We start from the raw sequence: 14820 nt of genomic DNA on the forward strand, positions 1-14820 counted from the left end.
TTCTGGTGGAGTTATTTCTGAGTGTGTGTGTGTGTGTGTGTGTGTGTGTCTCACAGAATTTTGCAGGACCTTTCATCTATTTATGATGCATCAACATTATATATCAAAGGCACAGCCAGACACAGCTAAAGAAGTGAAATGCAGTACTTGGTTATCATTTAGAAAGAAACAATGACTCAGACATTCAAAATAATCTGCTGTATGAAGGGACAAGAGGAAACAACAGGAAGTTTCTTTAACAAGGGATCTCTTGGCAGTCAGTATGCACAAGAGGAACAATTTAAGCGACCGACCGTGCTTTCAATTTGCATATGAAAATGTGAGTATTTTGTTAAGACATACTTGATGTGAACTTATCCTTTAACTTGGATATAACTATAACCACATTGTTAGCTTCAAAAGTGAAATGCAGTTGGACTGGACAGGACTTATTAGGTTATCATTTAGGAAGAAACAGCGACTCAGACATTAAAATCATCTGCTGCATGAATGGACACGAGGGCCGTGAGAGCGAGTCAGCGGCGTAAGCTCGGATCAAATCATCCCAATCCAGACAGACTGTTAAACTTCCCAAGCTAATGATAGCCAAATATGATGGTGAAATAAGCCAGTGGCAGGAATTCTGGTCTCAGTATGAAACAGCTATTCACGAAAATGATGCGTTATGCAAGACAGATAAGTTTACTTACCTCAGATGCTATTTGACTGGAGCAGCAGCTAGAACTATTGCGGGGCTCACAACAACAGATGACAACTATGAACAGTGGGACTACTACAGATGCTGTGTTGTCTTCTGTGACTAGTTCTGTAAAGGTTAAGACAGATACTCAGAAGACAGTACTGCTTCAGACAGTTAAGGCATGGATTTAGGCCCAAAGAGAAAGATAACTCGCTGTCTGTTAGATGGAGGCAGCCAGCGTAGTTTCATTCACAGAAGCGTAGTCAGAGCACTAGGGTTGCCAGTTGTAAGGCAAGAGACACTCAACCTCCATGTTTTGGTTCCACCTCTCCTGTGACAGAAATGCAATATTGTGAGAGTTCAGCTTGAGAACATGTGGAACACTGAAAGAGACTTGAGATAGAGGCAGTAGAGACTCCTCAGGTGTGTACAGCTCTGATTAAGGTCCCGAGCAGCCCATTCAAACAGAAATAAAGAAAAGAGGGCTGCAGCTTGCAGACTTTCCACTAGAGGGTGCTAACGACCAAGAGTTGCAAGTGTTAATAGGAGCAGATTTCTACTGGCAGCCAGTTACTGTGCGGTCCAAGGTTACAAACTCACTTGTAGCAGTTGAATGCATTTTGGGTGGGCTTTACAGGGCCAGTGGCTACCTCCAGTGTTACAGACACCACTTGCATGCACATTAGTTTGACTGAAGACACCCAGATCTCTAAAGAGCTACATGCATTCTGGGAGTGGAGTCCTTGGGCATAGTCGACATATGTAGCATATTAGATTGGGAATGTAGTATATTGATTTTGGACATCACATTTCCAGGTCTTTCGTCTTCCCCATCTAGTATGCCAACTTAAAAAAACAATACAATTCCAAAATCAGTGTGGAAGTTTCACATTCAATGTGTGGCTTAAGATATTGATTGTGGAAGATATTGTATGTTAGTGTAACATAATAATTAGCTTTATGTGCATCTGTAGATGATTTTTTGTGGGTTTTGAAGGTTAACATATTGAAGCATTTGGGGGGACAAGTTTATGCCTTTATTACTGAAGGAAAAGAAATGCAACAACGGTCTTGGCCAAATTCATACCAGGTATTTTGCAGTTGATGGTCGCTGTCTTAACCCCTAAGGTACAGGGGAAGTTTTTGGAAGTTATTATCTATCAGTGTCATGTATTTGACAGGAAACCTATTGTATTTGTACCTAAGTGGCAGTACCGTACTGGTTTTGGAAGTTGGCATTTGACTTTGGAATTTTGAAGTTTGATTTTGGAAGTCACACTTCCTGGACATTACCTTCCAAATCCAGTATGCTGACTTCCAAAACCAATATATTCCCTTCCAAAACCAATATGAAAGTTTTGTATGTGTTGTGATGGTTGACATGTTGATTTTGTAACTTCTTATGTGTTAGTGTAATTTAATTGACAGGCAGCCTTTATTGGCGGCAGTACCCTAGGTGGTTTTGGAAGTTTGCATTATGAATGTGGAAGTCCCACTTCCAGGTCTCGCATACCAAATCTACTATGCTGACTTCCTAAACCAATCCATAACCAATATGAAAGTTTTGCATTTTGTGTGCATCTTGACATATTGATTTCGGAATTTATTATCTATCAGTGTCATTTATTTGACAGGAAACCTACTGCATTTGTGCCTAAGTGGCAGTACACTATTGGTTTTGGAAGTTTGCATGTTAGTTTGTAAAGTTTGAATTCTGATTTTGGAAGTTACACTTCCAGGACTTTTACCTTTCAAATCAAGTACCAATATGAAAGTTTTGCATTTTGTGTGCATCTTGACATATTGATTTTGGACGTTATTAACTATCAGTGTCATTTATTTGACAGGAAACCTGCTGCATTTGTGCCTAAGTGGAAGTACCCCATTGGTTTTGGAAGTTTGCATATTAGTTTGGAAAGTTTGAATTCTTATTTTGGAAGTTACACTTCCGTTACGTTTCATTTATTTGACAGGAAACATACTTTATTTTTGCCAAAGTGGCAGTATCCTATTGGTTTTGGAAATTGGCATTTGACTTTAATGCTCATGCCACATCCACACTCCTGTCTAGGTTTGTAATTTCTCAGGCTCAAGATGGAGTTCTGGTGGAGTTATTTCTGATGTGGAAGAGTGAGAAGGAATAGGGAAGATAGGGGAAACATAGGTTGGGGTTAGGTAAGTCTCCAGCAAATTAATATAAGTCAATGTAATGTCCTCTGAAGTGATGGAAACACAACTGTGTGTGTGTGTGTGTGTGTGTGTGTGTGTGTGTGTGTGTGTGTGTGTGTGTCACAGAATTTTGCAGGACCTTTCATGCCTTCATGATGCATCAACATTCTAGAATTTTATATATCAAAGGCACAGCCAGACACAGCTACAGAAGTGAAATGCAGTTGGACTAGACAGGACTTGGTTATCATTTAGAAAGAAACAGCGACTCAGACATTCAAAATCATCTGCTGCATGAATAGACACGAGGAAACAACAGGAAATTTCTTTAAGAAGGAATCTATGTATATTGATGGTCAGCGTCTTAAGCCCTAAGGTACATGGGCAATATGTACGTATGTATGGACATATGTAGCATATTAGATTGGGAATGTAGTATATTGATTTTGGACATCACATTTCCAGGTCTTTCGTCTTCCCCATCTAGTATGCTAACTTAAAAAAACAATACAATTCCAAAATCAGTGTGGAAGTTTCACATTCAATGTGTGGCTTAAGATATTGATTGTGGAAGATATTGTATGTTAGTGTAACATAATAATTAGCTTTATGTGCATCTGTACATGATTTTTTGTGGGTTTTGAAGGTTAGCATATTGAAGCATTTGGGGGACAATTTTATGCCTTTATTACGGAAGGAAAAGTAATCCAACAAAGGTCTTGGCCAAATTCAACCAGGTATGTTGCAGTTGATGGTCGCTGTCTAAACCCCTAAGGTACAGGGGAAGTTTTTGGAAGTTATTATCTATCAGTGTCATTTATTTGACAGGAAACCTACTGTATTTGTGCCTAAGTGGCAGTACCCTATTGGTTTTGGAAGTTGGCATTTGACCTTGGAAATTCTGAAGTTTGATTTTGGAAGTCACACTTCCTGGACATTACCTTCCAAATCCAGTATGCTGACTTCCAAAACCAATACGTTCCCTTCCATAACCAATATGAAAGTTTTGTATTTTTGTTGTGATAGTTGACATGTTGATTTTGTAACTTCTTATGTGTTAGTGTAATTTAATTGACAGGAAGCCTTTATTGGTGGCAGTACCTAGTTGGTTTTGGAAGTTTGCATTATGAATGTGGAAGTCCCACTTCCAGGTCCTTCACATACCAAATCTACTATGCTGACTTCCAAAACCAATACGTTTCGTTCCATAACCAATATGAAAGTTTTGCATTTTGTGTGCATCTTGACATATTGATTTTGGAAGTTATTGTCTATCATTGTCATTTATTTGACAGGAAACCTGCTGCATTTGTGCCTAAGTGGAAGTACCCCATTGGTTTTGGAAGTTTGCATATTAGTTTGGAAAGTTTGAATTCTTATTTTGGAAGTTACACTTCCGTTACGTTTCATTTATTTGACAGGAAACATACTTTATTTTTGCCAAAGTGGCAGTATCCTATTGGTTTTGGAAATTGGCATTTGACTTTAATGCTCATGCCACATCCACACTCCTGTCTAGGTTTGTAATTTCTCAGGCTCAAGATGGAGTTCTGGTGGAGTTATTTCTGATGTGGAAGAGTGAGAAGGAATAGGGAAGATAGGGGAAACATAGGTTGGGGTTAGGTAAGTCTCCAGCAAATTAATATAAGTCAATGTAATGTCCTCTGAAGTGATGGAAACACAACTGTGTGTGTGTGTGTGTGTGTGTGTGTGTGTGTGTGTGTGTGTGTGTGTGTGTCACAGAATTTTGCAGGACCTTTCATGCCTTCATGATGCATCAACATTCTAGAATTTTATATATCAAAGGCACAGCCAGACACAGCTACAGAAGTGAAATGCAGTTGGACTAGACAGGACTTGGTTATCATTTAGAAAGAAACAGCGACTCAGACATTCAAAATCATCTGCTGCATGAATAGACACGAGGAAACAACAGGAAATTTCTTTAAGAAGGAATCTATGTATATTGATGGTCAGCGTCTTAAGCCCTAAGGTACATGGGCAATATGTACGTATGTATGGACATATGTAGCATATTAGATTGGGAATGTAGTATATTGATTTTGGACATCACATTTCCAGGTCTTTCGTCTTCCCCATCTAGTATGCTAACTTAAAAAAACAATACAATTCCAAAATCAGTGTGGAAGTTTCACATTCAATGTGTGGCTTAAGATATTGATTGTGGAAGATATTGTATGTTAGTGTAACATAATAATTAGCTTTATGTGCATCTGTACATGATTTTTTGTGGGTTTTGAAGGTTAGCATATTGAAGCATTTGGGGGGACAATTTTATGCCTTTATTACGGAAGGAAAAGTAATCCAACAAAGGTCTTGGCCAAATTCGAACCAGGTATGTTGCAGTTGATGGTCGCTGTCTAAACCCCTAAGGTACAGGGGAAGTTTTTGGAAGTTATTATCTATCAGTGTCATTTATTTGACAGGAAACCTACTGTATTTGTGCCTAAGTGGCAGTACCCTATTGGTTTTGGAAGTTGGCATTTGACCTTGGAAATTCTGAAGTTTGATTTTGGAAGTCACACTTCCTGGACATTACCTTCCAAATCCAGTATGCTGACTTCCAAAACCAATACGTTCCCTTCCATAACCAATATGAAAGTTTTGTATTTTTGTTGTGATAGTTGACATGTTGATTTTGTAACTTCTTATGTGTTAGTGTAATTTAATTGACAGGAAGCCTTTATTGGTGGCAGTACCTAGTTGGTTTTGGAAGTTTGCATTATGAATGTGGAAGTCCCACTTCCAGGTCCTTCACATACCAAAATCTACTATGCTGACTTCCAAAACCAATACGTTTGTTCCATAACCAATATGAAAGTTTTGCATTTTGTGTGCATCTTGACATATTGATTTTGGAAGTTATTGTCTATCATTGTCATTTATTTGACAGGAAACCTGCTGCATTTGTGCCTAAGTGGAAGTACCCCATTGGTTTTGGAAGTTTGCATATTAGTTTGGAAAGTTTGAATTCTTATTTTGGAAGTTACACTTCCGTTACGTTTCATTTATTTGACAGGAAACATACTTTATTTTTGCCAAAGTGGCAGTATCCTATTGGTTTTGGAAATTGGCATTTGACTTTAATGCTCATGCCACATCCACACTCCTGTCTAGGTTTGTAATTTCTCAGGCTCAAGATGGAGTTCTGGTGGAGTTATTTCTGATGTGGAAGAGTGAGAAGGAATAGGGAAGATAGGGAAACATAGGTTGGGGTTAGGTAAGTCTCCAGCAAATTAATATAAGTCAATGTAATGTCCTCTGAAGTGATGGAAACACAACTGTGTGTGTGTGTGTGTGTGTGTGTGTGTGTGTGTGTGTGTGTGTGTGTGTGTGTGTGTCACAGAATTTTGCAGGACCTTTCATGCCTTCATGATGCATCAACATTCTAGAATTTTATATATCAAAGGCACAGCCAGACACAGCTACAGAAGTGAAATGCAGTTGGACTAGACAGGACTTGGTTATCATTTAGAAAGAAACAGCGACTCAGACATTCAAAATCATCTGCTGCATGAATAGACACGAGGAAACAACAGGAAATTTCTTTAAGAAGGAATCTATGTATATTGATGGTCAGCGTCTTAAGCCCTAAGGTACATGGGCAATATGTACGTATGTATGGACATATGTAGCATATTAGATTGGGAATGTAGTATATTGATTTTGGACATCACATTTCCAGGTCTTTCGTCTTCCCCATCTAGTATGCTAACTTAAAAACAATACAATTCCAAAATCAGTGTGGAAGTTTCACATTCAATGTGTGGCTTAAGATATTGATTGTGGAAGATATTGTATGTTAGTGTAACATAATAATTAGCTTTATGTGCATCTGTACATGATTTTTGTGGGTTTTGAAGGTTAGCATATTGAAGCATTTGGGGGACAATTTTATGCCTTTATTACGGAAGGAAAAGTAATCCAACAAAGGTCTTGGCCAAATTCAACCAGGTATGTTGCAGTTGATGGTCGCTGTCTAAACCCCTAAGGTACAGGGGAAGTTTTTGGAAGTTATTATCTATCAGTGTCATTTATTTGACAGGAAACCTACTGTATTTGTGCCTAAGTGGCAGTACCCTATTGGTTTTGGAAGTTGGCATTTGACCTTGGAAATTCTGAAGTTTGATTTTGGAAGTCACACTTCCTGGACATTACCTTCCAAATCCAGTATGCTGACTTCCAAAACCAATACGTTCCTTCCATAACCAATATGAAAGTTTTGTATTTTTGTTGTGATAGTTGACATGTTGATTTTGTAACTTCTTATGTGTTAGTGTAATTTAATTGACAGGAAGCCTTTATTGGTGGCAGTACCCTAGTTGGTTTTGGAAGTTTGCATTATGAATGTGGAAGTCCCACTTCCAGGTCCTTCACATACCAAATCTACTATGCTGACTTCCAAAACCAATACGTTTCGTTCCATAACCAATATGAAAGTTTTGCATTTTGTGTGCATCTTGACATATTGATTTTGGAAGTTATTGTCTATCATTGTCATTTATTTGACAGGAAACCTGCTGCATTTGTGCCTAAGTGGAAGTACCCCATTGGTTTTGGAAGTTTGCATATTAGTTTGGAAAGTTTGAATTCTTATTTTGGAAGTTACACTTCCGTTACGTTTCATTTATTTGACAGGAAACATACTTTATTTTTGCCAAAGTGGCAGTATCCTATTGGTTTTGGAAATTGGCATTTGACTTTAATGCTCATGCCACATCCACACTCCTGTCTAGGTTTGTAATTTCTCAGGCTCAAGATGGAGTTCTGGTGGAGTTATTTCTGATGTGGAAGAGTGAGAAGGAATAGGGAAGATAGGGGAAACATAGGTTGGGGTTAGGTAAGTCTCCAGCAAATTAATATAAGTCAATGTAATGTCCTCTGAAGTGATGGAAACACAACTGTGTGTGTGTGTGTGTGTGTGTGTGTGTGTGTGTGTGTGTGTGTGTGTGTGTGTGTCACAGAATTTTGCAGGACCTTTCATGCCTTCATGATGCATCAACATTCTAGAATTTTATATATCAAAGGCACAGCCAGACACAGCTACAGAAGTGAAATGCAGTTGGACTAGACAGGACTTGGTTATCATTTAGAAAGAAACAGCGACTCAGACATTCAAAATCATCTGCTGCATGAATAGACACGAGGAAACAACAGGAAATTTCTTTAAGAAGGAATCTATGTATATTGATGGTCAGCGTCTTAAGCCCTAAGGTACATGGGCAATATGTACGTATGTATGGACATATGTAGCATATTAGATTGGGAATGTAGTATATTGATTTTGGACATCACATTTCCAGGTCTTTCGTCTTCCCCATCTAGTATGCTAACTTAAAAAAACAATACAATTCCAAAATCAGTGTGGAAGTTTCACATTCAATGTGTGGCTTAAGATATTGATTGTGGAAGATATTGTATGTTAGTGTAACATAATAATTAGCTTTATGTGCATCTGTACATGATTTTTTGTGGGTTTTGAAGGTTAGCATATTGAAGCATTTGGGGGGACAATTTTATGCCTTTATTACGGAAGGAAAAGTAATCCAACAAAGGTCTTGGCCAAATTCGAACCAGGTATGTTGCAGTTGATGGTCGCTGTCTAAACCCCTAAGGTACAGGGAAGTTTTTGGAAGTTATTATCTATCAGTGTCATTTATTTGACAGGAAACCTACTGTATTTGTGCCTAAGTGGCAGTACCCTATTGGTTTTGGAAGTTGGCATTTGACCTTGGAAATTCTGAAGTTTGATTTTGGAAGTCACACTTCCTGGACATTACCTTCCAAATCCAGTATGCTGACTTCCAAAACCAATACGTTCCCTTCCATAACCAATATGAAAGTTTTGTATTTTTTGTTGTGATAGTTGACATGTTGATTTTGTAACTTCTTATGTGTTAGTGTAATTTAATTGACAGGAAGCCTTTATTGGTGGCAGTACCTAGTTGGTTTTGGAAGTTTGCATTATGAATGTGGAAGTCCCACTTCCAGGTCCTTCACATACCAAATCTACTATGCTGACTTCCAAAACCAATACGTTTCGTTCCATAACCAATATGAAAGTTTTGCATTTTGTGTGCATCTTGACATATTGATTTTGGAAGTTATTGTCTATCATTGTCATTTATTTGACAGGAAACCTGCTGCATTTGTGCCTAAGTGGAAGTACCCCATTGGTTTTGGAAGTTTGCATATTAGTTTGGAAAGTTTGAATTCTTATTTTGGAAGTTACACTTCCGTTACGTTTCATTTATTTGACAGGAAACATACTTTATTTTTGCCAAAGTGGCAGTATCCTATTGGTTTTGGAAATTGGCATTTGACTTTAATGCTCATGCCACATCCACACTCCTGTCTAGGTTTGTAATTTCTCAGGCTCAAGATGGAGTTCTGGTGGAGTTATTTCTGATGTGGAAGAGTGAGAAGGAATAGGGAAGATAGGGGAAACATAGGTTGGGGTTAGGTAAGTCTCCAGCAAATTAATATAAGTCAATGTAATGTCCTCTGAAGTGATGGAAACACAACTGTGTGTGTGTGTGTGTGTGTGTGTGTGTGTGTGTGTGTGTGTGTGTGTGTGTGTGTCACAGAATTTTGCAGGACCTTTCATGCCTTCATGATGCATCAACATTCTAGAATTTTATATATCAAAGGCACAGCCAGACACAGCTACAGAAGTGAAATGCAGTTGGACTAGACAGGACTTGGTTATCATTTAGAAAGAAACAGCGACTCAGACATTCAAAATCATCTGCTGCATGAATAGACACGAGGAAACAACAGGAAATTTCTTTAAGAAGGAATCTATGTATATTGATGGTCAGCGTCTTAAGCCCTAAGGTACATGGGCAATATGTACGTATGTATGGACATATGTAGCATATTAGATTGGGAATGTAGTATATTGATTTTGGACATCACATTTCCAGGTCTTTCGTCTTCCCCATCTAGTATGCTAACTTAAAAAAACAATACAATTCCAAAATCAGTGTGGAAGTTTCACATTCAATGTGTGGCTTAAGATATTGATTGTGGAAGATATTGTATGTTAGTGTAACATAATAATTAGCTTTATGTGCATCTGTACATGATTTTTTGTGGGTTTTGAAGGTTAGCATATTGAAGCATTTGGGGGACAATTTTATGCCTTTATTACGGAAGGAAAAGTAATCCAACAAAGGTCTTGGCCAAATTCGAACCAGGTATGTTGCAGTTGATGGTCGCTGTCTTAACCCCTAAGGTACAGGGGAAGTTTTTGGAAGTTATTATCTATCAGTGTCATTTATTTGACAGGAAACCTACTGTATTTGTGCCTAAGTGGCAGTACCGTACTGGTTTTGGAAGTTGGCATTTGACTTTGGAAATTTTGAAGTTTGATTTTGGAAGTCACACTTCCTGGACATTACCTTCCAAATCCAGTATGCTGACTTCCAAAACCAATACGTTCCCTTCCATAACCAATATGAAAGTTTTGTATTTTTGTTGTGATAGTTGACATGTTGATTTTGTAACTTCTTATGTGTTAGTGTAATTTAATTGACAGGAAGCCTTTATTGGTGGCAGTACCCTAGTTGGTTTTGGAAGTTTGCATTATGAATGTGGAAGTCCCACTTCCAGGTCCTTCACATACCAAATCTACTATGCTGACTTCCAAAACCAATACGTTTCGTTCCATAACCAATATGAAAGTTTTGCATTTTGTGTGCATCTTGACATATTGATTTTGGAAGTTATTGTCTATCATTGTCATTTATTTGACAGGAAACCTGCTGCATTTGTGCCTAAGTGGAAGTACCCCATTGGTTTTGGAAGTTTGCATATTAGTTTGGAAAGTTTGAATTCTTATTTTGGAAGTTACACTTCCGTTACGTTTCATTTATTTGACAGGAAACATACTTTATTTTTGCCAAAGTGGCAGTATCCTATTGGTTTTGGAAATTGGCATTTGACTTTAATGCTCATGCCACATCCACACTCCTGTCTAGGTTTGTAATTTCTCAGGCTCAAGATGGAGTTCTGGTGGAGTTATTTCTGATGTGGAAGAGTGAGAAGGAATAGGGAAGATAGGGGAAACATAGGTTGGGGTTAGGTAAGTCTCCAGCAAATTAATATAAGTCAATGTAATGTCCTCTGAAGTGATGGAAACACAACTGTGTGTGTGTGTGTGTGTGTGTGTGTGTGTGTGTGTGTGTGTGTGTGTGTGTGTGTCACAGAATTTTGCAGGACCTTTCATGCCTTCATGATGCATCAACATTCTAGAATTTTATATATCAAAGGCACAGCCAGACACAGCTACAGAAGTGAAATGCAGTTGGACTAGACAGGACTTGGTTATCATTTAGAAAGAAACAGCGACTCAGACATTCAAAATCATCTGCTGCATGAATAGACACGAGGAAACAACAGGAAATTTCTTTAAGAAGGAATCTATGTATATTGATGGTCAGCGTCTTAAGCCCTAAGGTACATGGGCAATATGTACGTATGTATGGACATATGTAGCATATTAGATTGGGAATGTAGTATATTGATTTTGGACATCACATTTCCAGGTCTTTCGTCTTCCCCATCTAGTATGCTAACTTAAAAAAACAATACAATTCCAAAATCAGTGTGGAAGTTTCACATTCAATGTGTGGCTTAAGATATTGATTGTGGAAGATATTGTATGTTAGTGTAACATAATAATTAGCTTTATGTGCATCTGTACATGATTTTTTGTGGGTTTTGAAGGTTAGCATATTGAAGCATTTGGGGGACAATTTTATGCCTTTATTACGGAAGGAAAAGTAATCCAACAAAGGTCTTGGCCAAATTCGAACCAGGTATGTTGCAGTTGATGGTCGCTGTCTAAACCCCTAAGGTACAGGGAAGTTTTTGGAAGTTATTATCTATCAGTGTCATTTATTTGACAGGAAACCTACTGTATTTGTGCCTAAGTGGCAGTACCCTATTGGTTTTGGAAGTTGGCATTTGACCTTGGAAATTCTGAAGTTTGATTTTGGAAGTCACACTTCCTGGACATTACCTTCCAAATCCAGTATGCTGACTTCCAAAACCAATACGTTCCCTTCCATAACCAATATGAAAGTTTTGTATTTTTGTTGTGATAGTTGACATGTTGATTTTGTAACTTCTTATGTGTTAGTGTAATTTAATTGACAGGAAGCCTTTATTGGTGGCAGTACCTAGTTGGTTTTGGAAGTTTGCATTATGAATGTGGAAGTCCCACTTCCAGGTCCTTCACATACCAAATCTACTATGCTGACTTCCAAAACCAATACGTTTTGTTCCATAACCAATATGAAAGTTTTGCATTTTGTGTGCATCTTGACATATTGATTTTGGAAGTTATTATCTATCATTGTCATTTATTTGACAGGAAACCTGCTGCATTTGTGCCTAAGTGGAAGTACCCCATTGGTTTTGGAAGTTTGCATATTAGTTTGGAAAGTTTGAATTCTTATTTTGGAAGTTACACTTCCGTTACAATATGAAATTTCATTTATTTGACAGGAAACATACTTTATTTTTGCCAAAGTGGCAGTATCCTATTGGTTTTGGAAATTGGCATTTGACTTTAATGCTCATGCCACATCCACACTCCTGTCTAGGTTTGTAATTTCTCAGGCTCAAGATGGAGTTCTGGTGGAGTTATTTCTGATGTGGAAGAGTGAGAAGGAATAGGGAAGATAGGGGAAACATAGGTTGGGGTTAGGTAAGTCTCCAGCAAATTAATATAAGTCAATGTAATGTCCTCTGAAGTGATGGAAACACTGTGTGTGTGTGTGTGTGTGTGTGTGTGTGTGTGTGTGTGTGTGTGTCACAGAATTTTGCAGGACCTTTCATGCCTTCATGATGCATCAACATTCTAGAATTTTATATATCAAAGGCACAGCCAGACACAGCTACAGAAGTGAAATGCAGTTGGACTAGACAGGACTTGGTTATCATTTAGAAAGAAACAGCGACTCAGACATTCAAAATCATCTGCTGCATGAATAGACACGAGGAAACAACAGGAAATTTCTTTAAGAAGGAATCTATGTATATTGATGGTCAGCGTCTTAAGCCCTAAGGTACATGGGCAATATGTACGTATGTATGGACATATGTAGCATATTAGATTGGGAATGTAGTATATTGATTTTGGACATCACATTTCCAGGTCTTTCGTCTTCCCCATCTAGTATGCTAACTTAAAAAAACAATACAATTCCAAAATCAGTGTGGAAGTTTCACATTCAATGTGTGGCTTAAGATATTGATTGTGGAAGATATTGTATGTTAGTGTAACATAATAATTAGCTTTATGTGCATCTGTACATGATTTTTTGTGGGTTTTGAAGGTTAGCATATTGAAGCATTTGGGGGACAATTTTATGCCTTTATTACGGAAGGAAAAGTAATCCAACAAAGGTCTTGGCCAAATTCGAACCAGGTATGTTGCAGTTGATGGTCGCTGTCTAAACCCCTAAGGTACAGGGGAAGTTTTTGGAAGTTATTATCTATCAGTGTCATTTATTTGACAGGAAACCTACTGTATTTGTGCCTAAGTGGCAGTACCCTATTGGTTTTGGAAGTTGGCATTTGACCTTGGAAATTCTGAAGTTTGATTTTGGAAGTCACACTTCCTGGACATTACCTTCCAAATCCAGTATGCTGACTTCCAAAACCAATACGTTCCCTTCCATAACCAATATGAAAGTTTTGTATTTTTGTTGTGATAGTTGACATGTTGATTTTGTAACTTCTTATGTGTTAGTGTAATTTAATTGACAGGAAGCCTTTATTGGTGGCAGTACCTAGTTGGTTTTGGAAGTTTGCATTATGAATGTGGAAGTCCCACTTCCAGGTCCTTCACATACCAAATCTACTATGCTGACTTCCAAAACCAATACGTTTCGTTCCATAACCAATATGAAAGTTTTGCATTTTGTGTGCATCTTGACATATTGATTTTGGAAGTTATTGTCTATCATTGTCATTTATTTGACAGGAAACCTGCTGCATTTGTGCCTAAGTGGAAGTACCCCATTGGTTTTGGAAGTTTGCATATTAGTTTGGAAAGTTTGAATTCTTATTTTGGAAACATTTCATTTATTTGACAGGAAACATACTTTATTTTTGCCAAAGTGGCAGTATCCTATTGGTTTTGGAAATTGGCATTTGACTTTAATGCTCATGCCACATCCACACTCCTGTCTAGGTTTGTAATTTCTCAGGCTCAAGATGGAGTTCTGGTGGAGTTATTTCTGATGTGGAAGAGTGAGAAGGAATAGGGAAGATAGGGGAAACATAGGTTGGGGTTAGGTAAGTCTCCAGCAAATTAATATAAGTCAATGTAATGTCCTCTGAAGTGATGGAAACACAACTGTGTGTGTGTGTGTGTGTGTGTGTGTGTGTGTCACAGAATTTTGCAGGACCTTTCATGCCTTCATGATGCATCAACATTCTAGAATTTTATATATCAAAGGCACAGCCAGACACAGCTACAGAAGTGAAATGCAGTTGGACTAGACAGGACTTGGTTATCATTTAGAAAGAAACAGCGACTCAGACATTCAAAATCATCTGCTGCATGAATAGACACGAGGAAACAACAGGAAATTTCTTTAAGAAGGAATCTATGTATATTGATGGTCAGCGTCTTAAGCCCTAAGGTACATGGGCAATATGTACGTATGTATGGACATATGTAGCATATTAGATTGGGAATGTAGTATATTGATTTTGGACATCACATTTCCAGGTCTTTCGTCTTCCCCATCTAGTATGCTAACTTAAAAAAACAATACAATTCCAAAATCAGTGTGGAAGTTTCACATTCAATGTGTGGCTTAAGATATTGATTGTGGAAGATATTGTATGTTAGTGTAACATAATAATTAGCTTTATGTGCATCTGTACATGATTTTTTGTGGGTTTTGAAGGTTAGCATATTGAAGCATTTG

The 14820-nt window shown here is 37.9% G+C and overlaps 1 protein-coding gene across 17 annotated transcripts in view; it reads left to right on the plus strand.

Annotated features, from left to right (window-relative positions):
* LOC122864200 overlaps positions 1–14820 on the plus strand; it is a 77299-nt gene that overhangs the window by 38504 nt on the left and 23975 nt on the right. The window contains exons 3-9 of one of the 17 annotated variants that reach the window (XM_044171423.1): positions 2767–3239; positions 4592–4856; positions 6216–6480; positions 7834–8098; positions 9457–11344; positions 12696–12960; positions 14280–14544. The exons of 13 other annotated variants lie outside the window; for them this stretch is intronic. The gene's annotated coding sequence lies outside the window, so the exon portion shown is untranslated. Of the gene's footprint in view, positions 1–2766; positions 3240–3958; positions 4472–4591; positions 4857–6215; positions 6481–7081; positions 7710–7833; positions 8099–8816; positions 9333–9456; positions 11345–12695; positions 12961–14279; positions 14545–14820 lie in introns of those variants that run through there. 3 more of the 17 variants (XR_006375182.1, XR_006375183.1, XR_006375185.1) reach the window with 3 other exon arrangements.

The sequence above is a fragment of the Siniperca chuatsi genome, linkage group LG2 (genome assembly GCF_020085105.1).
Source record: "Siniperca chuatsi isolate FFG_IHB_CAS linkage group LG2, ASM2008510v1, whole genome shotgun sequence".
Classification (NCBI taxonomy): Eukaryota; Metazoa; Chordata; class Actinopteri; order Centrarchiformes; family Sinipercidae; genus Siniperca; species Siniperca chuatsi.